The sequence below is a fragment of the Thunnus thynnus genome, chromosome 6 (genome assembly GCF_963924715.1).
Source record: "Thunnus thynnus chromosome 6, fThuThy2.1, whole genome shotgun sequence".
Taxonomy (NCBI): Eukaryota; Metazoa; Chordata; class Actinopteri; order Scombriformes; family Scombridae; genus Thunnus; species Thunnus thynnus.
Genome location: NC_089522.1, coordinates 278,252 through 303,906, shown reverse-complemented (window position 1 = coordinate 303,906; position 25,655 = coordinate 278,252). Strand labels below are relative to the sequence as shown.

The 25,655-nt window shown below is 42.3% G+C and overlaps 1 long non-coding RNA gene across 2 annotated transcripts; it reads left to right on the top strand.

The window, feature by feature from the left end:
- The first annotated feature begins 14,076 nt into the window (after positions 1–14,076).
- LOC137183935 (uncharacterized) lies at positions 14,077–20,383 on the top strand. 2 transcript variants are annotated; one of them, XR_010928584.1, is made up of 4 exons: positions 14,077–14,853; positions 15,362–15,554; positions 15,762–15,884; positions 17,686–20,383. It is a non-coding gene; the product is annotated as an uncharacterized lncRNA (long non-coding RNA). The 2 variants fall into 2 exon arrangements; XR_010928583.1 differs by having other exon boundaries at positions 14,077–15,554.
- Positions 20,384–25,655: the final 5,272 nt, after the last annotated feature.

Here is a 25,655-nt window from a genome sequence, read left to right as displayed (position 1 = left end):
CATTTCATAGCCGGAGAATGAAAGAAATGAAAGACACAGTCTGGCTCTGTGTCCCTCGCTGCCATTCTTCACCAGTCCACCAGAGGCCCTCAGGCTCTCCCCTTTTGTTTAGACTGGACTGAGTGGGATGAGGCTGATCTGTGGCAGACTCAGGCTGTCTGAGGGGCAGGGACAAAAAATAGAGAGGGCACCTGATACATCTAATGGGCCTCCATCAGCAGAGAACAATGATGCATGGTTGGTAAAAAGGCTACATCCCCAATTTTATAGGATGATTCAGAATATAAGGAAAACAACACATCTGTATTAAAAAGGATTTACTTTTGTAAACATCTCTGTAATAAAACAGAGGGAATGGGTCACATTTGAAATGTTTATTTCTCAGGCACGTCAGTAGTAAAAGCATCAACATTTTGAGAATTAGCTGTTTGAGCAGTTTTTTTTCAGGGAAGCAAGAAATGTTGAAATCAGTGGAGAATCCTTCTTTGGGTCACATGTTTATAAATGTTATGTTATGTCCCTCTCAACCACAGAAGATCTGAGAGCCATCCTTCTCCACATCTGTTTCTAAACTGGGTCTTGATCAGCTTCAGTTTGGAAAATGATCACTCAACTGATGCAGTTGTCACCTGCAATGTAGTATATATTTTGAGGAGCTTGGACATTGCTGGTAGGGAAGTTCAGTGACAATACTGTCTTCCTCCGAGTCATAGAATTGGCAAACATCCTTCACAGATTGGGCAGCTCAGTCATTTGTCATACCTGTCCAGTTATGGTAAGGCTGTGAAAACCTGACAGTAGTGACCCAGCTGGCCTGTTATTATTATTATTATTATTAAGTTTTGAGCAGTTTTGAATAAGGTCTCCAGTCTAATCTGCACTGGGAATGGTGGCTTATTCAATATCCACAATATTAATAATATAATATTCAATGTCTCACTGTTGAGTATTTCTATTTCAGTTGACTCACTCATTCAATAAACTGATCAATCCAGAGTCAATGAAAAGAAAGTGATCATGATCACATATAATTTCTCCTCCTCCACTCCTACAAAGAGAACATGATAATTCAACATCCCGCCTTCAACTCCTACCAAGTAACGTTTACTGACGTCACCCCTCCCCCAGGCCGTCACGTGAGTCCAGGTACTCGCGCCACAGTCAATGTCGCGGGACAGCAGGAAGCCGCCATGACGGAGCAACCTGTAAGGTAGGAGAACTTGATGGTTAATTCTTTATTTGTCAGGTTTAAATGTCGTGTGTTGCATTCAGTCGTGTAATGACAACAAACTCATTTAAAAATATAAAATGTTTTCTGTCGAGTCGGCAGCGTTTCCACCAGTGTTTTTTTTTCAAACCCGGCGTCCCGGTAACGTTAACTACGCATCGGGGATTTTTCTAAATGTATTTTACTGGAGTTGAGTTACGGCGGGACGGCTCAGTTGGAAAGCTACTTACTGTAGCTTACAAGGACAAAAAGTGTTGTCAGCAGTTGTGTTATAGAGCAGTTTTGACCATTTGGGGCACCGCTGGTGTTTTAGCTGCAATATGCAGGCTAACGGCTAACGGCTAACCGCTAACGGCTAACCGCTAACGGTAAGATAGCAGGTGACTGAGGGAGCTGCTGCAGTAAAAACTGTGAACGTAGCCGTACACGTATATTATGAGCCACTTTTTGTGATTAAAAAAATAAATCATGCTTTCCTTCGAGCAAAGATGAAGTCCTGAATTCTGTGTAGACAAATTTTGCGGATTGAAGTGACACGAATTAGCTGCAATTTAACGTTATTTCATGAGCAGGAAAAGGTGGATTTTACAGTCAAATGTTCAGCGGTGGAAACGGACTTATTTAGAAATCTACAGGCTACTTTGTTTTAGTTTCAGTCAGACTTTGGATGTTATTATTTTAGATATGAGGACGCTTTGCTCCGTGTAATGATCTCTCCTTTCATCCAGCTGCTCGGCGCTGTGTTTCCTCAGTCTGCAGTCTGTTATTGTGCACATGTTTACTTTCTAAAAGCTGATTACAAACCTGGTTAAGTGTATACAGGGTAAAGAAATTAGTGTTCTCCAGGGAGTAAAATCTATCTGTGGAAACCAGGTTTCTCTAATCTCATACTCTAATTACTGAAAGCAGGCTTCTCGTTTACATGAGATCAGTTTGGAGAAAACTGACTGTAACCTGGTTACACACTGCATCATATTGATAATACAAGTCAGTGATTTCTGTACCAGGATGAATGATCGTTTTAGCATTGATCACTCTCCACACAACATGCACCTTGCAATCACGACAATAATATGATCTCACTTATTTTGGTCTACTTATATTTTTATATATTGAATATATGATTAGTAGTTTTCAGTAGGTTGTGGAAGTGCACAACAATATAGTTGATCTTATTTATTTTTATTAATTTATTTTGATTTATATAAAGGGAGGTCAGTTTTGGTTAATATTGCTTTCGATAGACCGACACCCATTAACTGGTAACTTACCAGTTAATTTTTAAGAAAAGTTGTGATGTAGCTTTTGTTTGTCAGAGCAGTCCAGCAGTCGGAGGTCAGAGCTAGCTTGTCTGCCCTGGTTGGTTGACTTCTAGTTCATCCTTCTTCACCTCAAAGTGTTTTTCTATGCAGATGTTTTTGTATAAAAAATGTTACTTTTTGAATATAATTTACATCATAGTATAGTTACAGACTCACACACTCTCCTGCCAGGCTCTTGGAAGCAGTCAAAAATGATTTTCTCCGACAGTTAGCATTTATAAGACTGTCTGTTTGTCTTTTTTAGCTCTTTATCATCTGTCACGCTGGTATTTGGCAGCTTGACATATTCTGTTTCTGCAGTAGGTGTTGGAAGACACTTTGGACTCGTTTTCACTCGTCATGAATTTATTTTCTCTGAGGCAGTAAAACACGGTACATAAGCCTTCAGAAACTCCTGCAGGTTAAACTGGACTAACCAAACACTTTAAGTGCTGACTGATTCTAAAGCCAGTGACACACAGTCTACCTCTACCTGAGGAGCGTGTGTGTGTGTGTGTGTGTCGCTGAGCTGCTGCAGCTTGCAGGCCTGCAGTGTCAATATGACCAAAATCTCATATTCCAATATAGGTCGTTTCATATCCTGATAACGATACCTATCCCGACATAGCACATTTTAATACAGTGAATAAATAGTTGGTCTGTGTCCCCCTCCGTCCCCTGCTGTCTGTCCATCCTTTGTGGGGATTAAATTAAATTACTCCTCTTGGTTTTTTACCTCAAAAGCTTTTATTGCACTTACAATAACATAACAAGTGTAGTTGTCGTCAACTCGAGTTCTTCACCTGCTTCACTGTGTTTCCTGTGTGTGCGGCACACACACTGAGGTCTCAGCCCTGCAGCCGTGAATCATAGAGAGCAGAGGAGTAGCATGACCATAAATGACAGCAAAAAGCAGCAGATACTCTCACACTGAGCTGAAATTAAATGGGTGTACATACATTTGGTAAATAATATAAATAAAGAAAGTCTCTACTGTGTTTTGCTGTCATGGTATGGTATGTGATTTGCGTCACAACGGAATAAACGATAAAACATAATATGAAACGATAGACATTTTTCTCTTATGGCACAGCCCTAGTGTCCACACAGACAGCATAGCTACTGCCAGCTCTGTCTGTCTATCTAAAGCTCTATTTAAAAGGTTAAGGAGCGTGTGGTCCATCAAATTAACTGTCAACTAACTGTTATAACAGCGGTTGGCGACCAGCGTATTAGTTGCATTACCGTCACCTTCTGCTCAAGAGTGTGGACCAGAGATTATCACTAGAACCGCCGGGGGTGGCTGTATACCTGAAACCGCTAACGGGTCAATTTTACCCGCCATTAGAATGTATTGATTTTCAAGCTACAAGCCACAAGGTTCATTTATTTATCATTCTACAACACATGATTGTATAATGCAGTGATAGCTGTAGTGCCTTTATGCAACTTACAAAATTACAATATTACAATAAAAAATACAATAAATACAATAAATAGATTAACCTATTTAACAATTAGAAATGATGAATCCCTAAAATATTAAACTTATTATACTTAATACAAAATAATAGAATCTCATTAGCCAAAGGTTGATTGTCATTCATTTTTTTATTATTTCTGCGGCACCTTGCTCAAACACACTTTGTGCAAACATTCAGCACCTTGGCTGTGCATTTCCCGCTAACGGCGTCCCCGCACTTCAGGCATTTACAGAATGTCTCATTCTGTTTTCAGTCAGCTTTTACCATGATGCAGGTCATTCTCCTGCACTCTTCTGCGGCTGTGAAGGGGACGTCCACATGAGGTAGCGCTTTTGCTGCCATCCACACGGCGTGCAGCTCCTGGGCCAGCTTGAGCATGAAGTCCCTTCTGGGATGTTGTCATTCATACAGCTCAGGTACAGCACCCAGGCATTGATGGCAACAAGATCCAGCACATTATAAAATGCCGCAACAGGCCATCTATGCATGCCACCTTGAGAGAGCGAGAGAGAGATTATTATTGAAAAGAAAGGATTCTAATCAATTCCACAATTCAAATTATATTTTTACCAAATGGAAAAAAATATAATGATCACTTTCTCTAAACAGTAGGCTACACTGAGGTTGAATACTATATACTCTCCATAGCTCAAATGAGGGAGCCGCATACCTCTCTTGAAGGGACCGCAAAACACATCTGTGTCAAAGGTTACTAGCAATCAGACAGAATTCCCCTCAAATCAATTACAAAATATGAATAACCAAAATATTCAACTTAATATAAAATCAAATTAGCCAAATTTAATCAACAAAATAATTAATGCATTTTGGTGTTGTGTGCTGAGGATGATGACCTTATTACTGACCCTTTGTTTATGCTCTCTCTCCCAGGTGGCCCTGAGTGGATGATTGAGGAGAGGGCCTACACAGAGGGAAGGAAGGTGGCTTGGATTCTCTCTTCCACTTTCCCAGTCTGAGCAACAGCAGTTTGGTTCTTGTGTTTGTTCTGTTATGTTGCAGTTTTGCCTTTGTTAGCTCCTTGGTTTGGGTTGGTGAGTCTGGTAGTCCTCTTTTCGCGGCTTTTTTTCTGTTAGGTTTAGTTGTTATGTGCATTTAGGTTAGAGAGGAGAGCCCAGATCCTACGGCCCTTTGTGGGCTGGTCTGGGTGCCTCCTCTTCTTTTTGTTAAGTTTGGCCGGCTCACCAGCTTCTGTTATTTGGTTGTTGTTTTTGTTAATACATTTCATTAATTATTGTGGTAAATCCTGACTCTCAATTATGTTGGGCCTTGTGTGGGCGAACTGGCTTAGAGGGCCGTAACAGTTAAACATTAAACACACTGATGAGAAACTTCTCAAGGAGAGACTCGGAGAGCTGCCAGTCATGTAACAGCCAACAAGCTCCTGATCTGTCTTAACTGAGAAGTGACTGTCTGCTTACAGAGAAATGTGTGTGTGCGTTAACGTCGCATCGCGCTGAAAACACACTATGCAGCAACAGTTAACTGCCGAGAATATTTTTGACTGGTTATGCATGCCGGTCTACAGGCCATAATGTATATAATAATGTAATAGAAATAGAGACTAATTTCTGCTCTTGAACAAGTTCTGACAGATTCTCTCAGGAAATTTGATGAACTTACAAACTCCTCTTCCTGTGACAGGTCAAACGTGGCCACTTGTTGTGCAGCATTATTGTGCTCCTTTACACTAATAATGGTGTTGCCTGACTTGTTCGTCTTTCTGACAATCCACTCCTGCACAAAACAAGGATATTACATTTATTAACTAAGGATAATGGCTTCAAAATCAGAAGACATTTACTAATAATCACATAAAGTACTCTGAAGTTCCTTTGGTGCCACTTACGTCTAGCTCCAAGAGGAAACCCGGCCACCAGAACTGTTTTTATCTCAGGATAGAGATGTTTTACTGCCTTTTTGAACTTCTCATACTTCTCGACCTTCCTTTCCTCCGCATCCAACAGCGTGCATTCTGTTTTTTCAAACAGATAGTCACGTCAAGAATCAAGGCAGTGCGATCCCGGATCATGATGAGGTCCAGTACTCCCGTAATACTGTCTCCAGACACAAGTCTTTTTCCCTCATCACATGCCAGCCCATGTCTTCATCCTCCTTTTTAAGGTCGTCACATATTTTGTTTTGCTGGCCACGCGATTTCCTTTGAGCTTTACACAGTTCCCAATAATATGCTGCATGGTCTCTTTTTCTTGTTCACAGAGTCTGCACTGTTGTGACTCTTTGGGCCCCCTTCCTCTCGTGAGTGTGTTGGCACGGAGTTGCCGTACCATGATCAATTCCGATTGCTTCAGCCAATGCTTTTCAGGGTCCCAGGTCCAGCTGTTAGAGATCCTGTCGTTCTTGAACATGACCGTTCCCACTCCCTGCCTTACCAACGCACTCGCTCTCCATGCCGCCATGCTCACCTTGCTGATATCAATCTGTCCTAAGTCTGGCCAAACAGTTTGATCCCTGCCATCAAGCACCAGTCTCGCTGTGGAGCTTCTGTTGCTCCGATACAATGTCTGCAAGTTCTTGTATCAGAATCTCTTACTCACCTTGAGGCGCTTTTGATGATCCGACCAAGTTTTCCTGCCCGTACTCACGATCCGTGGGTGGCACCTCCTCCGCAACTTCGCGAGTACCTTCCTTAGATATCCGTTAATTGCCCTGCAGGAGGAGGTCAGCGGTGACACGCCGTCAACACTGTGAGTCTGCAGGGTCTTGGCAAGGTGCTCCTTGACCAGGGCCACTGGGGCCTTGGGGGGCAGCTCCTTTCGGAGGTCGGGCAACTTACCCGAGACAGCGGCTGTGGGGGACTTAACCACAGCTTGTCTTCTCAGCCTCCTGAGGTTCCTCCATTTCTGTTGTATCTGGGCCTTCGTATATTGGGGGAGGGCTGAAACCGCTGCCTCGAGGAACCCAGATTTCCCTCCGAGGTCATCGTGTATACGATCCAGGGTTGCCAGTTCAGCCTGTGTCCACCCACCGCCCTTTGCCGGCCTTGCCTTGCTGACAGACACACCCAGGTGCTTCCTCCTCTGATGGGCCGAGAGACCCCTCTGTGAGGAGAAAGTTTTAGGGCATGTATCGCAGGCGTACCCCGTTATAGAACCCACTCCGGATCGAGTAGTAGCCTGCTCCTGGCTAATACTCCGCTTGCCATGTCCGTGCTGCCTGGAGCCGCCCCTACTCCAGCACCTGAGGTTCCTCCATTTCTGTTGTATCTGGGCCTTCGTATATTGGGGGAGGGCTGAAACCGCTGCCTCAAGGAACCCAGATTTCCCTCCGAGGTCATCGTGTATACGATCCAGGGTTGCCAGTTCAGCCTGTGTCCACCCACCGTCCTTTGCCGCCCTTGCCGTCTGCGCCCTCGCCTTGCTGACAGACACACCCAGGTGCTTCCTCCTCTGATGGGCCGAGAGACCCCTCTGTGAGGCGAAAGTTTTACTCCGCTTGCCATGTCCGTGCTGCCTGGAGCCTCCCCTACTCAGCCTGATAAGACCGTTGAGAATGGCCAGGTTCTCGGAGCAGCCTGGCGCTTCGGTGAAGCCCCGCTGACAAGGATGGATGGCCCATGCCTCGGTTAGTCTCATGGTTAAGACTCTTGAGAATGCTCTCAAGACTACCGAGTCGATCGGGAGCCAGTTGTTGATATCGCTGGCTTTACTCTGGTCACTAGATTTAGGGATCAGGGTCGTACGACTCTGCTTGAGGCACCTCGGCAAATGCCCGCTGTACATTATGGCGTTGAACAAATCGGCCAGCTTCTAGCCCTTCTTGTCCCACATGAGCAGGGCATGACGTCCAACGCCATCGGGACCAGGCGCACTCGCCTGGTCCATCTTCCGTAATGCCTGCAGTGCCTCAGCAGGTGAGATAGGAGGGAATTGGGATGTGTTGTCCGCCTCCGGCAGGGAGGCAAACTGTCCGAGGCCCACGAAACAATCATCCCTTTCCCAGATCCCTCGCTACGTCTCAGTTACCAGTTTGAGATCAATACGGCAAACCATTTGATCCCTGCCATCAAGCACCAGTCTTGCTGCAGAGCTTCTGTTGCTCCGATACAATGTCTGCAAGTTCTTGTATCAGAATCTCTTACTCACTTTGAGGCGCTTTTGATGATCCGACCAAGTTTTCCTGCCCGTACTCACGATCCGTGGGTAGCACATCCTCCGCAACTTCGCAAGTACCTTCCTTAGATATCCATTAATTGCCCTGCAGGAGGAGGTCAGCGGTGACACGCCGTCAACACTGTGAGCCTGCAGGGTCTTGGCAAGGTGCTCCTTGACCAGGGCCACTGGGGCCCTGGGGGGCAGCTCCTTTCGGAGGTCGGGCAACTTACCCGAGACAACGGCTGTGGGGGACTTAACCACAGCTTGTCTTCTCAGCCTCCTGAGGTTCCTCCATTTCTGTTGTATCTGGGCCTTCGTATATTGGGGGAGGGCTGAAACCGCTGCCTTGAGGAACCCAGATTTCCCTCCGAGGTCATCGTGTATACGTTCCAGGGTTGCCAGTTCAGCCTGTGTCCACCCACCGTCCTTTGCCGCCCTTGCCGTCTGCACCCTCGCCTTGCTGACAGACACACCCAGGTGCTTCCTCCTCTGATGGGCCGAGAGACCCCTCTGTGAGGAGAAAGTTTTACTCCGCTTGCCATGTCCGTGCTGCTTGGAGCCTCCCCTACTCCAGCAACACATGCCGTCGGCCGACGAGCATGTTCCCGTCTCGGGGTGGACCACATCTTTCCTTCTATGACAGCAGGCGACCTGTCCTATCACAGTCAGTCAGAGGGGTCAATTGGCTTGATCGCTTGTCGTCGTTTAAATCGCAGTCAAGAGTGGCGGGTCTTACACCCTGACCCACTCGGAACTCTCTCAAAAGCACACGGACAGCAGCCAAAGTTGTCAGAACGAGCAAGATTAACTTAACTCATTCATCCATTCACAGCCGGCCCTTGGGAGACTTCACTGAGACCGTGGGAGGACCAGCATGTTACGTACTCTCACCCCCCGGCTGGATGGGATATGTATAGCCTTATATTCTATTGACCTTTTGTTTGTGCTCTCTGCCTGGTGGCCCTGATTAGATGATTGAGGGCAGGGCCTATAAAGAGGGAAGGAAGGTGGTTTGGACTCTCTCTTTTCCATTTTCCAACTTGAGCAGCAGCAGTTTGGTTCTTGTTTGTTCTGCTATGTTGCAGTTTTGCCTTTGTTAGCTCCTTGGTTTGGGTTGGTGAGTCTGGAAGTCCTCTTTTCACGGCTTTATTTCTGTTAGGTTTAGTTGTTATGTGGATTTAGGTTAGAGAGGAGAGCCAGATCCTACGGCCCTTTGTGGGCTGGTCTGGGTGCCTCCTCTTCTTTTTGTTAAGTTTGGCCGGCTCACCAGCTTCTGTTATTTGGTTGTTGTTTTTGTTAATAGCCAGTCATGATCTGTCTTAACTGAGAAGTGACTGTCTGCTTACAGAGAAGTGTGTGTGTGTGTGTGTGTGTGTTAACGTTGCATTGCGCTGACAAAGTAGAAACCCATCAGGTCCCACAGCAAGTTATTAACTCTATGTACATTCGTAGTTACACTATGCAGCAACAGTTAACTGCAGAGAATATTTTTGACCGGTTATGCATGTCGGTCTACAGGTTACTTTGCATACACTTCATGCATGAATGTTGCTCGGCTAGCGAGTGTCTTAAAGTCTGTTTATAGTGAACGTGTTAGTCAAGCAGCACTAAAAGTGTTTCATTAGTCCAGTTTAACCTGCAGTAGTTTTTGAAGGATCTTGTAACGTTTTTCTGCAATGGAGGAAACAAATTCATGACGAGTGAAAACGAGTCCAAAGCATCTTCCGAAGTCTCAACACCTATGCGTTACACGGAAGAAATCGCACGCTACTGTCGATGTCAAGAGTGATGATGGAGACAGTAGGAAACGTTCAGTCTGTTTATTTGCTGCATCGCATGTAGTATTAAATGAGGAAATCCGCAACTTTCTTTTAAGGGCACAACGGTCAGTTAAAAACAGGGCACGCCAAACTGGCAAACGCCACAGTCCAGGGCATCCACGGCACTGGCCGTTTGGCGGTGGTGTAATTCCTGCCCTGCAGTCTGCACCTCTGACATACAGAAGTGCAATAAAAGCCTTCAGCTCTGCAAGAGAGACATCCCAGCTGGCTCTCTCTTCACCTGCTCTGTGTGCCTCAGCAACTGTGTATTCACGAATATGCTCTAACATCACACAGACACATAAACGCTGAAAATTTGTTGCAGATATTGCGCCGTGCGTGTGGCGTGGGGCCAGCGGACTCAGTCAGGATGTTTTGTATTTGTTGTCTCCCCGTGCCTCCGCTAGATTCGATGACCGTCCACACTGTGCCATCTTTCCTCTCTCTCTGTCTCCCGAGCTGGTGACGGCTCCGTGGCACACACTAAATAGGAGAGAGGGAAAGACTACTTTAGACTAATTATTCACTATTATTTATATACATATTTATTTTAGTATTTATATACATTTGATAATATTACAGCTTTGAAAGAAATGAAAAGACAGTTTTGCATATTTGCTGTCAGATGCGTGTTCGTAGGCCTATGTGCATCTGGACTGTGCTTCACTGTGTGTGTGTGTGTGTGTGTGTGTGTGTGTGTGTGTGTGTGTGTGTGTGTGTGTGTGTGTGTTTGTGCTTCAATTAGCCTACAGATAGGAACACAGAAGTTAGCCAGGAGTTTTATATCTATCACGGTTTGAAAAAAACAAATAGCCTAGGCTAATTAGCATTAGTTCTCATAATCACTTACACAAAATGAATGCCAAGTTCATTCATGCTTACCTTCAGTAAGGGCTGTGGTAGGCCAATCCTCAAGCGGGGGGCGGGTCGGCCTTACTTTTCGCGGAGGCACTGGATCGCTGTCAGACGATGACTCTTGAGTCAGAACCAATCCAGGACACATCACTCAGTCCAGAGACTCCTCTCTGTCAGATTCTCCTTCAATGTATTGAGCAAGTCTGATGTCTGATTTATGTTCATTACTCTCTTATCCATATTGAAGGTTAGCTTAGTCTATGAGTTATGAATCAACTACATCACACACAGTAGTAGGAAAAAGGCGTTTCCATAGCAACGTAGAATGTTGAGCTAAACCCGTGAAATGAACAGCGGGAAAATGACTGCGTTCTCTATAGGTTGGTGGCGTTTGTAGGTATAAATGGCCATTTTTTAAATCTGGTTTTATCTTGACAGTTTTAACAATAGAGCGTGCTACCTAACACACTTTTAGGAAAAATCAAAGACTGAGGGGTTTGAATATTTAATTGAAACAAAGTTACATACAATCAAAAAACAGCCATTGGTGGTTCGAGTGTTAAATCCCGTCTGTCTAATAAGCTCAAAGAAAACTCAGGTTCATTAAAGTTTTAATGCTGAGCTCCTGAACTGCAGTCTTCCTAAGTTCTTCCTTCATATATTGTCTTTCTGGATCATACTTAGTACAGTCTATGATTGCATTTGTAATAGTCTCCTAAGCCTGGTGGGGGGAAAAAAAGTGCAGATATCGGCAATTGACAAAAATTAGATGGAAAATATTAGATATAAAAATCCAATATTGTGCATCCTCATTGATTCTACATGAAACTCTTCTTTCAAACAGATGAGATGGCTGATGATGGAGGGACAGTGGGGACTAGGTTGGTCTCACAGAGCATTTTATCATCTCCTAAAAAGGTTAGTTATATTTTCGTATGTTTTACGTACATATACAACAGTGTCAGCTAGTGACTCTAAAAATTAGGGAGAACAGGAGGAAAACCAACGCATGGCATCATGTTATTTTACACTAGTTGGCTACGTGTCTCTATGTTCAGGTTATGTTAAAATGCAGGGCTGTACAGAGACCTTTAGAGGGGCAGGTGCTCAAAGTTAAAAAAAAAGGGAACATGAAACAAGATTTTATAACATCATTTATAACATAACCTGTAGAATAATAGCAACCGATATTCAAACAGCATGTAATATGGAATATTAGGACAAACCACATCATACTATATCATTGCACAATTTTATTTGTCTTTCACTGAGTTGCATATAAAACAATTTTCTTTCAAAAACAAAAACTCCTGAGTGGTGAAGAGGCTGCTCTTTTAAAGACATTTAACACATATTGTTTCTAAACAAAGAAGTGTTCATTTTACCAACAAAGTTAAATAAAGTTAACTTCAAATCTATAGTGTTGTTCTATTGTGACAACAGATTTATGTTCTCATTAAAAACAGACATATCACATGATTTACACGTGTTTCCTGTGTATTTTCATAGTAGACAGAAATATATAAAGTAGCACAAAGCTTATAATGTGATACAGATCAGTGCTGAATACAAGAAAGACTGAACACTAAAAACATTCACAGATCTTAAAGTGTAGGTTCACATCTAAATGTTTTAAAGGTTCTGTGTGTAGGAATCAGAAATTCCTCCTCATTAGTGACATCTGTGGCCGTTAAATGAGGTGCAGTCAACATCCTGCTGCTAGCGGCGTGATTACATAAAATATCTCTAACACTGTGGTTCAGCAAAGCATCTCTCACTCCCAGACAGTCACGCCCTCCCGCTGTATGTATGTGTGCTCGCTCGCTCACCAACACAAATAAACACACAGGCTCCTGCTGCACTGTGGCCGCTGACCGGTGAGAGTCAATCCACACCGCCCAACTCGCAAAAATATTCGTTAATCAACCAACCTGACCCGAGCCACAAACCAGGGAGCAACAGGCTGTGTCTGGGCAGTAAAAATGACGGTGAATATGAGCAGAGGAAAAGGTTAGCAGTAAGGTCTCAGTCTGGTGGTAAATATACAGTACAGACTACGGGTGTCATTAAATGCTGCAGCTTGTCAAGACCAAGAAAAGTCTGTCTGTTGTTTCCCCACTGCTGGAAAAGTGAAGGGTGTTAGCTCCAAAGTTAGCAACAATGGGTTAGCCTAGCCTGACAACACTAAACAGATAAATAGAAAACAGAAGAATGTGTAGCTGCCTGCTGGCAGGCCAGTTGCTCTGGTTCTGGTTCTGGTTCTAAGCGGCGGTCGTCCTCTGGCTCGTCCCCGTCTGTGTGCGCCGCAGCCCAGCTGTACCTGCTGGCAGCAGCCTGAAGCCCGCCGTCACTAACTCTTATATAAGGAGAAGATCTAAGCCAAAAATCTAATGTTAAAGATCAAAGTAAGCGCTCTATGGATGAGTGTCATTGACGAATATCTTGTGTAAAATTTCCGGTGTAACTGGTAACACTGTTGTTGTCACAAGTTTATTAGTTGGTGTTTAGTTTAGTTTAGTTAATTTCCTCACTGTGGCATCTCTAATTGGAAATAGAAAAAATATTAATACATGTAAATTGCGTCATAATTCTACATACAGAACCTTTAATGCATGTATCAAATAGATGACTTAAACACTGTTACGACATACAAAAAACAGCCCACAAAGCTGACAGTCTTAACACTGTTGTTATTCCACTTGCTGTTTAGTATTTAAAAAGTCTAATTATTCAAGCTTATTATTTAATATATGGTTCAGCTTAAAAATAAACGAATAAATTCTCACAAGCAAGCAGTCAGACCTCCTGCACACTCATTCACGAATCACAACATCAACAAGTGACTGAACAACCACTCAATTAAAAACAGGATCAATTAGTAGAATCAGGTTGTTTCCATGTGAGTCCAGACAGCTCACTGTAACTCATCAGTGTCCAGCTGAATTATCTAAATGATCTCTGCTGCATTACAGCCACACAGAGACATTTAACCTTTAGAGAAATTAACCACCAAAGAGACAGAGAGAGAGGAGCTGTATCTGACTGGCGTTATCTGATGTCTTCTTCTATCATGGAGATGAAGTATCCACGCTGCAGTTCTGGCTGTTGGTCATCTTGTTTGTTTGTCGCTTCTGATTAACCAGTCTGATATCATTAGCAGCAAGGACAAACAGGCTAACTCTCCCATTTTTTTCATTAAATTGTTGTTGACTTTATATAATCAATGAGACGAGTTCCCGAAGCTGCGCCAGCAGAGCGGATATTTCCATCTGCTCCGCGGTGGCGTCCTGCCACTGCTGCGCCCCCATTCCAAATCCATTCCCACCGTTAGCTTAACAGTACTTGACAGTGTGTGTGACTGATCAAAAGCTTGGAAGACACTCAGCAGCCCGACATTTCTGTGTTCTTCTGTGTAAGAGCGGCTTAGATTGACACTAAAATGAGAAAACCTGGGTTAGGCAATTTTTTTAGAACCATTCTGGTAATATTTGGTGAAATACTCTTTATGTTTATCTATCAGTAAATCGAATGCTCTGAGAAAAAGTCCAATTTCTGTGGCATCCTCTTGATGCAGTCAGGTCTTCAGTGAAGGTTTACTCTTTAAAGGGGGGCTGGGAGCAGCCAATACTGGTCCAGATTTTCTCAAAATTAAGGCCAACTGCTGTTGAACGACTGCTCAACCTTGGTCCATCTTCAAAATCTGAGCCAACAGCTGGAGAAGGACAGCTTGACCTTGCTACAGCTGACACTGCCACATCAGCAGAGGGACCTGTTGAACAACCGTAGGCCCACAGTCCCCTGCAGCTGTTCAATACACATCTCAAGCTTACTAACCCATGTCTTGAGTTCAGAGCAGGCCAAGCAGGAGGTAATTTGGCGGGATAAGGGTGAGGGAGTTTTGCAGTTTGGGGTTGCAAGAGGGTCTGTGTCGTGGCCCTGAGGTTGATGGGGTGCCTGATGGCCCCAGTTCATCAGCGTCACCGTCCACCACTATGACTGAGGACCAGTCACCTGGTGCTTCACTCCCGCCAGGTGAGTTGTTGTTACTTCCCTAACAAACAGACAAAATTAAATGCAAGTAATTGAATTTATTTCTAAAAAACATATGTGCACAAAACAAAGTGAAAAGGCCGTTATAAACTGTCACTGACCTTACGGTTCAGTGACGACACCAGTGGCGGTGATGAGTCTGACCAGCATCATGACACAGCGGGACTGTTTGGCCTTAAACATCCACTCGTCAACTTCCTTTGAGGTGTTTCAATGAAGAAAAATGTTTCATTTCCAATGTAATGATAAACCCAACACACATAACACTGTTCTGAGACAACTACTTTCCTGAGTGGAGAGTCTGAGGACTGAGGGTGTCCTACGCTATGGATACTGTAAAGCCATTTGAAGCTAATCTTGATGTGTGGTTTTGGGCTTAAATCTTGTTTTGTAGATGTGATAGTAATAATATCTCTCATTATGTGCTGCTTTTTCTTATGGATTTCTGCAACATGGATCACTAAAGGTTACATCTTCTCTTATCTTAAAGGTCCAGTGTGTAATATGTGTGGTATGTAGCGGCCTCTAACGGTGAGGTTCTAGCTCCACCGCTCAGCCCTCCCCTCCCTAAGACTTAAGAGATGTTCCAGAAGCTACGGTGGCCTTCAAGGACAAGAAGCTGTTTGCTGAAGATGGCATCGTCCACGACAGCTTTGAGCACTTCTAACAAGTCAAGTGACGAGGTGAAGACATGTTTAGTTATTTAGTCTATAATACTATAAGTTATAGCTCACAAGTAAGATAGCAATTATGTGTTTTATTGTTTAGGTAATACAAGCTAACATTAGCGACGTAATTCTAAACAATACTAACGGTTATTTTATTCTTGTGTTAGGTGTTATTGATAGCGTTGGCAGGATAATGTTACATATTTTATTATCTGTTTGCAGAGTCAAGTGCCGACGGTTAAAGAGAGGAAGGAGGAGAGGAAGAGGTGCTGCTGCAGGCAGGGCCAGGCGAAGCAGGGGAAGAGGCTGGAAACCCTCCGAAGGGACCGAAAGAAAGCGACTGAGGTTTGTAACGTTAGTTATAAAATAGTTTTATTATATTTGTTCTGCATGATATGAACAATACCAATACAACACAAAGTGGTATTTACACAGCAGCTCTGTGCTTTACATCACTGTCGTCTGTATAGTTTGATGTGTTATCAGTGTGATGTGAGTCAGTAGCCCCTTTTACTCAGCCGGTCAAGGCGGGAATACTGCGCCTGTAATCCGCCTCGCTGTTCTGTTTAGCCCGTATTCAGAACAAATCAGGTGCGGCGTACTGTAGGGTTGAGGAGGTGTGTGGGCGTGTTTGTGCTTTAGAAGCTAACCGCTGTGAAACAATCAGAAAATAACGTTTATTGATCTGATTCATCAGCTTCCTCACTAACGTTATTAGTGCTCCCTCTCTTCATTCACCCTCAAGCTCACTTGACCACAGCTGCTCTCTCTCCCTCCCTTTCTCTCGTCTTTTTAAAAATGAGTCAGGAAGCCGACAGAAAAGTCTAACTCAACCTTTAACGTTATCAAACCAAGAGAAATGTCCACCCCATGTCTTAGTAATGTCTTTGTCCTCCCTCATGGCAGAGTTTACAGCTCTGATCAGTCTGATCTCCATCACGCCTCTGAATCCGGAACGCCAGCATGCGGAGGCGGCTTTATACTGGCTTTGTGTGGTTCAGTGTAAAAAAGCAAAGGCCGATCCTCTTTACGGCTATAATGCAGGTTTTCTGTATAAAATAGGACACTGAAAACATCAGCAACACTACTGAATGATTATATAAATACTAGAGATGCACAATTTTATCAGCACGTCATCAGTATCAGCCGATAAAAGCTTTAAAATGAAATATCGACATCGTCCATTTCTGCTGATTATGAGAGGCCGATATGTCGCCTTCTCCGCCGCTGGACTGTGTTTCCCTCCACGGACTGTTTCACCCTGACGGTCCCGGTGCTTCCTCCGCAGGCTGCACTTCACTCAGCTGCCCGTCAGACCCGCTGCCTCTTCCCACTTACTATAACATTAGCTGGGAGGCTAGCTGGCTGTGCTCCCCTCCGGCCATGCTGTGGCTGACGCTCCGCTAGCCTCCCAGCTAACGTTAGGCTCAGCTCTCCATGTGGATCCAACCGGAGCACCGAGCCCCAATTTGTTATTCAGGTTAAAGCGGGAAGAAGCAGCGAGTCTGATGGTCAGCTGAGTGAAGTGCAGCCTGCGGAGGAAACACCGGGACCATCAGGGTGAAACAGTCTGTGGAGGAGCTGCTATGTTCCACTGCACAGATAGGAAACACCTCGGCTGACAGGATGTATCACTCTGTTTGGAAAAAAAATGTTTTTGGTTTGTACCGGCAGTTGTCAACCAGCGTATCAGGTGCATTACCGCCACCTTCTGCTTCAGAGTTTGGACCAGAGATTAAATCCTACACATTAATCCTGTCTGTCTAATAAACTCAACGAAAACTCTACTGCTCCTCCAACTTGGCAGGTTCATTAAAGTTTCAAGGCTTCCTAAATTCTTCCTTCATATATTGTCTTTCTTCATCATACTTAGTACAATCTATGCTTGCATGCTTAATAGTCTCCTCAGCCATCTGGAAAAAAATATATACATATATCAGCAAAAAATCCATTATCGTGCATCCTTAATAAATACTATACAGGAACAGTATCATGCATTGATATTTTGACTTTTTAAAATCATGTTATTGTTGTAGACATGTTTGGGAACGCTGGACAGCCTACAATCCATATTCTGCACTATAACATATGAAACTCATAACCTATAAAGCCTTATCTGTGTTTTTCCTGTGTTTTATTTTTTCAGAGACTTCGTGAAGAGATGACCTTGGAGGAGCACAGGCAGCTCACCAGTGAACTGCTTCAGAGGCAGCCAGGGTTAATGTTTGATGCCTTGATGATGCATCAGTGCAGGCATGGTGTCCCACTGTTTGCTGGAGTGCCAGGGGTACCATGGTGTACTTGTAGTAACTGTACAGACATGCCTACGGACCGGGAGAGGAAATGCTGTGGCCAGTACCCTGCAGATTGTGTAATAATAATACTGTACTTCTCCCAGTACTGTCTTGAAGATGCCTTTTTTGCATTCACAGGCGGTACTGAGAGGACATTATGGTATTAGGCCAAACGAGGAAGCCTGGGGATGACAACCAGGAGTACCAATATGCTGCCTATAGACATTTCATCTGTTGACAGCATGGCTCTTTAGGCCAGGGAAACCGACTTGTCATCCCCAGTTGCTGTCACACTGGTTTCACACCTGGCCTGAGTTTCCCTCCAGGTCCTCTGGAACGTCCACACAGTATCTGAGGTACTCACACACCTGCCTGTTCATCATCAAGGCATCAAATAATCTCATATTTATCTGTTACATTTGTGAAAGAAAACTGAATAATAGGTTATATACATGTTTCAGATAGTGTTTAAGTTCAGTTTAGTGTTCGTTTGTGTTTCACACATGTTGCATGTCTATTCTAAACTTAGTTCTTAGCTGTGTAAGATGAAGCAGTAGAGCGTTTAACAGTTAAGTTTATTCTGTTGTACTTTTACCTGAGCCAGTGATAAGATAAACTATAGTTATGTAGATGTTTATGTGTGTTTTTAGAGGATAGTGTGCTTTGTCCTTAATTTAATATAATAGTAATGTTATTTAGTGATGCTACTTGGTGCATGTTTATGTACTGTCATATATGGTGGTGAAGAAAGACTGTTCCTGAGTTAGTTGAACTTTTGACTTATGTTTCTATCTGAGGGTTGGTTGCTGACCTTTAAGGTTAGTAATCAGATGTTTTAAATTCTGTACAGTAGTATTTAAGGGACTGGTTAACCTTTCAGACAAAGTAAAGATAGCTAGGTGGTATCTTTGTCTCCAGAACTATGATGCATTATACTTCTGATTGTATTATTTGATTTCTTTATTTCATAACCTAACAATGCTCTCTTTGTGTGTTTATTGAGTGATCAGCAATTTCCCATTACATGGTTTTGATATTGTATTTAATATTTGATAATGATATTTTATTATTTGATATTTATTTATTTATTTTATACTTGTTCTATACACTTTCTATGTTTATATATTTTCTGGATAATTATTACATTTTTTTGTTTATATATATTCACATTTGTTCAATTTAAATTTGCAAGTTAACCTAATAAAAGATATTCATCAGATGTACGCGCTGTAAATATTGTAATGATACACATATTAATATATATTTATACAATGACAGTACTTCCCTGCAGTCAGTATATTGTCATTACCACTTCCAGTTATGTATTAATTTATATTTTCATTATAGGGGACAGCTGTATGTTACAAGTTTGAACAAAAAAAAAACACTGACAAAGAAAACTTTGACTCAGTGTCAAATACTATGAAATAAAATGTGTGGATTACAAAGCAACATAAAACAGTAGTGTAGTCTGAATACCAGTGAGCCTCAGAACAGGGCATTGTAGTACATGTTATGGATTAATTGTCATTACCATTTTGGATTATGTAAAGTGTAATTTACTAGTTTGAACCACAAAATTAAAATGTAAAAAACAACACTAAGAATAATGACATTTGTATTGTAAATGTCTTTTATTTAACAATTAATTGACAATTAAAGAATAACATGCAGCTTTTACTGCTCAAACATTTTGAGCTTATTCTGTGTTCTTCAGAGTTGATTCTGATAAAGACAGAATAATCTATTGAATTATTAGTCTGTTTGAACACTAAAAGCAGTGATTAAACTTATCTGATCACCTTCCAGCAGACACCCATGATTCACTGACACTGCTGTTCCTCATCTGCTCCAGCAGCTGCATGGAAAACTAGTTCTGTGGAAGACAGTACCATTACACATGAAGTTAATATACTATTTCATAGTTTTTATGTTATACATGTGAAACTGATGCTATTTAACCAAGAGTAGGAGTTAATGGGTAAGTTAATATTCTACAGAGGTGTATGACTTACCTGGACCTCTCCTGACCTGTCTATAATACTTCTGATATAACGGGTGTGAATGTCACAGACATGGTGAATAATACCAACCCATAGTGCCTGAGAAAAATAAAACAGCACTATAAAGTCCCATAACATAGAAATGAATGAACTTACTATTAGAAATCATATTTATATATATGTTGTGTGCTCACCATAAACTGCTCAGTTGTGTTCGCTGTCTTACAACACCACCAACAATGATTAACAATGTCTTTCAGCCACTGCACAACAATAACTTTACACATAGAAATTATTCTTATACATGCAGTCGACCTCATTGCCTCTATTTAAACTTAAACATGCAACTTGCGCAATCTCTGTATACACTGTAATTGTTTAATGTGTGTTTTTTTCTCTCTGGGTTTATTGTATATTGTATTGTTTTTCTCTGAGTTGCTATTTATTTATTTTTCAAATTTTTAGTGTTTTCTCTACACTAAAAAAAGTCAACCAGGGCATGTGTTTGTGTAGTAAACTCATTCAATAAATATATTGTTAATGTTCATTACATGATTGGTTTGTGTTTATTGGACGTTGAAAGTTCTGAATGAGGTCAACGTCTGTGTTCAAGATATAACAAGATATTTCAAAACATTTGAACCTTCACTAGAGAAGATTTTTTTCAGTGTAGTATATGTAGTATATATCCTGCTGCTCTGACTAGTGAATCTCCCAATTTGAGATCAATAAAGTATATCTAGGCTAATGTAAGTCTAGTGATACTGGAGACACTGTTTGAATTGAATTATGCAGTCACACACATTAATTAACACATTACACATTAACATGTAACAACAGCATTATTCATATCACTTTTCATTAGGGCTGCTCTGATTGCAGTTTTCTCAGCTGATCCCAACTGCTGATTTCCTAAAGACTAACCTGCCAAAACCGATATTTGCTGATTCTGAACCCCACTCTCCCAGAACTGTAGCTATACTTCACAGCATACAAGGGTTGAGTGATGTCAACTAAATTGGCAAATGAGGATGTTCACAGTGAAACATCGTGATGGACGATGGTATCGGTGGGTGGGGGGTCTGTGACTGTAGTTGTCTCAACTCAGCTACTTTGTGCGGTTCACTGTCTGTTTTCTGCTGCACTTTCACACACACACACACACACACAGAGCTGAGCCCCGCCCGCGGTGAAACAGGACAGAAACTCAGTACGAATATTCATGACAGCAAAATGCAGCAGACGCTCATTAAGAGCTAAAATGAAACAAGCGTACATGAATGAGTTAAATAACGTCAATAAACAGTCATGTTCAGCTGTCATTTATGTTCACACATAAAATCATCGATTGGCTGCTTTTCATACAATGTAAACCACCGTGCTTCACAGACTAAAACAGCACAAATAAATGACAATAAAAAAATAAAGTTTATCAGGGTGCAAAAGTAAAACCATACATTTCATTGTATACTTATTATATACATTCATGTTTTTCCAGGATCTCAGGAAAACTTTCCTGTCCAGTTTGTGAAAAAAGGAACCTGTCCAGACTGGACAAGCACCTCCAAGACCTTCATGCTCTGACCCCACATCTAAGAAACCATTTAAGATAAGAAAAGATGTAACCTTTAGTGATCCATGTGCCGAAATCCATAAGAAAAAGCAGCACATAATGAGAGATATTATTACTATCACATCTACAAAACAAGATTTAAGCCCAAAACCACACATCAAGATTAGCTTCAAATGGCTTTACAGTATCCATGGCGTAGGACACCCTCAGTCCTCAGACTCTCCACTCAGGAAAGTAGTTGTCTCAGAACAGTGTTATGTGTGTTGGGTTTATCATTACATTGGAAATGAAACATTTTTCTTCATTGAAACACCTCAAAGGAAGTTGACGAGTGGATGTTTAAGGCCAAACAGTCCCGCTGTGTTATGATGCTGGTCAGACTCATCACCGCCACTGGTGTCGTCACTGAACCGTAAGGTCAGTGACAGTTTATAACGGCCTTTTCACTTTGTTTTGTGCACATATGTTTTTTAGAAATAAATTCAATTACTTGCATTTAATTTTGTCTGTTTGTTAGGGAAGTAACAACAACTCACCTGGCGGGAGTGAAGCACCAGGTGACTGGTCCTCAGTCATAGTGGTGGACGATGACGCTGATGAACTGGGGCCATCAGGCACCCCATCAACCTCAGGGCCACGACACGGACCCTCTTGCTCCCCGTTGCCCCCCCAATCCAGAACCTCCCTTCCCTCCCCAGTGCTCCCAAAACCAGCTCTGCCTCCGCCAGCTTCCCCAGCCCACAGGCTGTATCAACCCCAAACTGCAAAACTCCCTCACCCTTATCCCGCCAAATTACCTCCTGCTTGGCCTGCTCTGAACTCAAGACACGGGTTAGTAAGCTTGAGATGTGTATTGAACAGCTGCAGGGGACTGTGGGCCTACAGTTGTTCAACAGGTCCCTCTGCTGATGTGGCAGTGTAAATCTGGTCCCCCCCCCAAATCTGTGTACCAATGTCCACCTAATGTTTGTCATCTCTATCCCCAGAGACGCCCGTGACTGCTGCAGAGCTGGTCCTATTCCTCTGCGCTGCTAAGAAGATGATCCCGCACTTGTTAAGTAATTAATCTTCATCATCACTTTCTTTGTTATTGATGATGTTCACTGTACTTCAATTCAGCAAGACTGATACTTTTTTCTTTTCTAGAAAAAATGAAGAAAAGCATCACATGGAAGGAGTTGGACCGCCTGCAAGGATACCTGTTGAGGTTCCTTGCCATTCTCACTGGACACCGGCCGGTGGTTTTTCTTTCCCTCACTGAGAAGGAGGTTACGGAGGCTGAGGAGAAACAGGGGAGCTACCTAGTGTGGGTGAGTTGAAAGTCAGGTGATTGGTCTTCATGCTAGTTACTCAAAAATTACTGAGTGTGTTTGACCACCTGTTTAATTTGTTTGTGTATTTTAGGTTGAAAGCCACAAAACACAAAGGGCAGGGGGGCAAAGAGGAGGAGGACCAGGGCCACAAACAAAAAAGGAAAAACCATAAGGGGCATGAGTACAAGAACCAGGAGGATGAGGAGGAGGACCAGGGCCATAAGTGAAAGAGGAAACAACATGAATTCAGACAGACAGATTCTTCATCACTAGCTGGTAGGAAGGAGCTCCCAGACAGACAAAAGTATGGACACACTATAATGTAATTCATTCAAAATAAAGTTCAGTATTGACGTAAACCATGTCCAACCAAGTCGTGCAGGTAAATGAAAGATTCATATTTTCATCATTAGTAATAATTACAGTTTCTAGTGTGAAAAGCGTAATTTACCAGATTAAAATAAATTAAACTTAAATTAAATATTTTTAGGTTACAGAGGCCCCCAGCTCTGTCACAATGGAACCACTAGGTTTCAGACGGGGTTTGACAGAGATCCAGAACCAGGACTTAGATGTGGAGGTGATGACCACAGACCGCTGCTCATCTACTCGCAAAATAATGAGGAAAGACTTCCCAGAGCTCCAACATTACATTACCGCCAAAGGTCATTTCTAATTTTTTTTAACAGATTAACAATAATACATTTCATCATTAGGGTATTTTAAAAGTCTTTCCTTTTCTAACAAAACAAACCCCCCCCTACTTCTACCACACTTGGTTCAGCCCTCTGCCCCCCCCCCCCCCCTCCAGACTGAAACCATGATGGACAAGTGGAGAGAGAACAGGTGGAGAACTATCTGGCAAAAACAATACGTTTCTTAATAAACTTAACAAATGGACTTGTGTGTTGCAGTCGTTATTTACATGTTATCTGCTGTTTTTAATGATGTTCAAATCTATTCTTAATTGGCTGAAGATGGTAAAACTCTCAAGAGATTTATCTATATGCCCGCATGTTGTAAGTAAAGATATATCTGGATACTGCAAGCTTTGTGTGTGTTAAGTGTTTCTTACATTAGGGCACGGACCAGCGGTGACAGTAACTGTTTAACTTTTAACCAACACTGGGATGCTGATAACGGGAACACACACACTCAGAAGCTGCCTCACGTGATGAAGGCCTGCCTCTAGCATCCAGGAGACATTATGAGTGACAGTAGCGGTGTCGTGTGCATGTTTACAGGCAGGTGATACACAGACTCTGCATTTTCAGGTTGTGGTAGGCGACTGTTGGGGCCCGCTTTGGTTGTCTGATCAACTGATGAAGTGCAACCCCTCACCAGAGCACATCTGGAACTGATCAAACCCTTAAGTCGGACTAAATTATGTAATATCAGTCACAGAACATGAGAACCTTGCTAGTCTTCCTTTTGTATCAAGTAGCAAGAAAGTTGTAGCATGACGTCTTTGAGTTAATTTGCTTCACTTCACGTTGTGTGTTTGTGATATGACTGTTGCATATGTGCACATCTCAGAGTTGATGCTGGAATGATACATTGTGTATCCTACTGTATGTGGAACAGTATCCAACAACATAACAGCATGCAAATAACAGAAAATCATAAAAAGCAGAATATGGCCCCTTTACATGAGAGACAACCATAATATGAGTGCACAGTATTACATCTATCTGCAGATATACATATACACAGTGTATAAGTGAAGATGTACTATGGTCCTGAGAAGTGTTAAAGAAGATATTATGGGAGATATGATATCTATAATATAATATAATCTTTTATAATCCAAGCAGAACTCAGTGAAGCCAGCTGATGTAAAAGAGTGAAGTGCTGCGTCACTGATGGTTTTTATTGAAGACAACTGCTACAAAACTCAGTTTGTTCTTTTCTTTTCTTTCTTTACTTTTCTTTTTTTTTTTTTTTTTTACAAAATAAACCAATAACAGTATTACAAATAATTCAAATCGATACATCATTCACAAGTATACCATCAAATATACATTTATACAGAAAAACATAAAGTAGAAAAACAACAAAAAGTCCAAGTGAGATCACAGTGGTAAGGACTGAGGAGGGAGGCGTGTTTGGCAGTGGGTGACCCCTCCAGAATCAGACGTTGATCCTGTGTCTCATGTGCTTTGGACCAAAAAGGGTCCAGGAAATATCTTTTTACTACTCCTGTCTACACAGAACAGAAATGTTTTCAGGGCCACCCCGGGTCAGGCAAAAGATAAAGGGAAAAGGTACCGCATAGAGCTGAACGTTGGATTCTGAGAGTTCATTCTCACTTATATTTTCCAGGCATTTTGATGGTTTAATATAGACTTCACAGTAACATTCAGACTGTAAAACAACTGTACTATACTGTGTACGGGATGAGAAGATGAGCATCAGTCTCATGTCTACATGTGAAGTAGAGAGCTGAGTGAGGAACACTGAGAGGAAAATACATCTTCAATAAAGTAGGAAATATCTTGTGTTCAACTGTTGTACTGCTCAAGTGAACAATATTGATAGATTCTGGATTTTACATAATGTCATTTTAAGAATTTTTAACAAGGTAATTGAATGTTTTAAAATATAAAAACCATATCAGACACAGATTATTATTCCAAGCAGAGTATTTTATGTCATAAAATACTCTTTCTATAAGTTTATAGAAATAAACTTGCCTTGCTGTGTCTCGCTCACTTGCAGTCATCACAGGTGAATTATTTACACTCTTAGTGCTCGGCAGCGCTGCTTATGATTTATTTATTTATTTATAGGCCCACATTTTATGCTGCTATGTGAATGTGGCCAGGAAAGAGTAGATGTTGCTGCTTCCACATCTGTGTGTTACTGGGGAGTGTCGGGGAGGAATGCCATCTGTCTACAAGGTGTAATGATTGTTTTTCTCACCCACTTTGCTT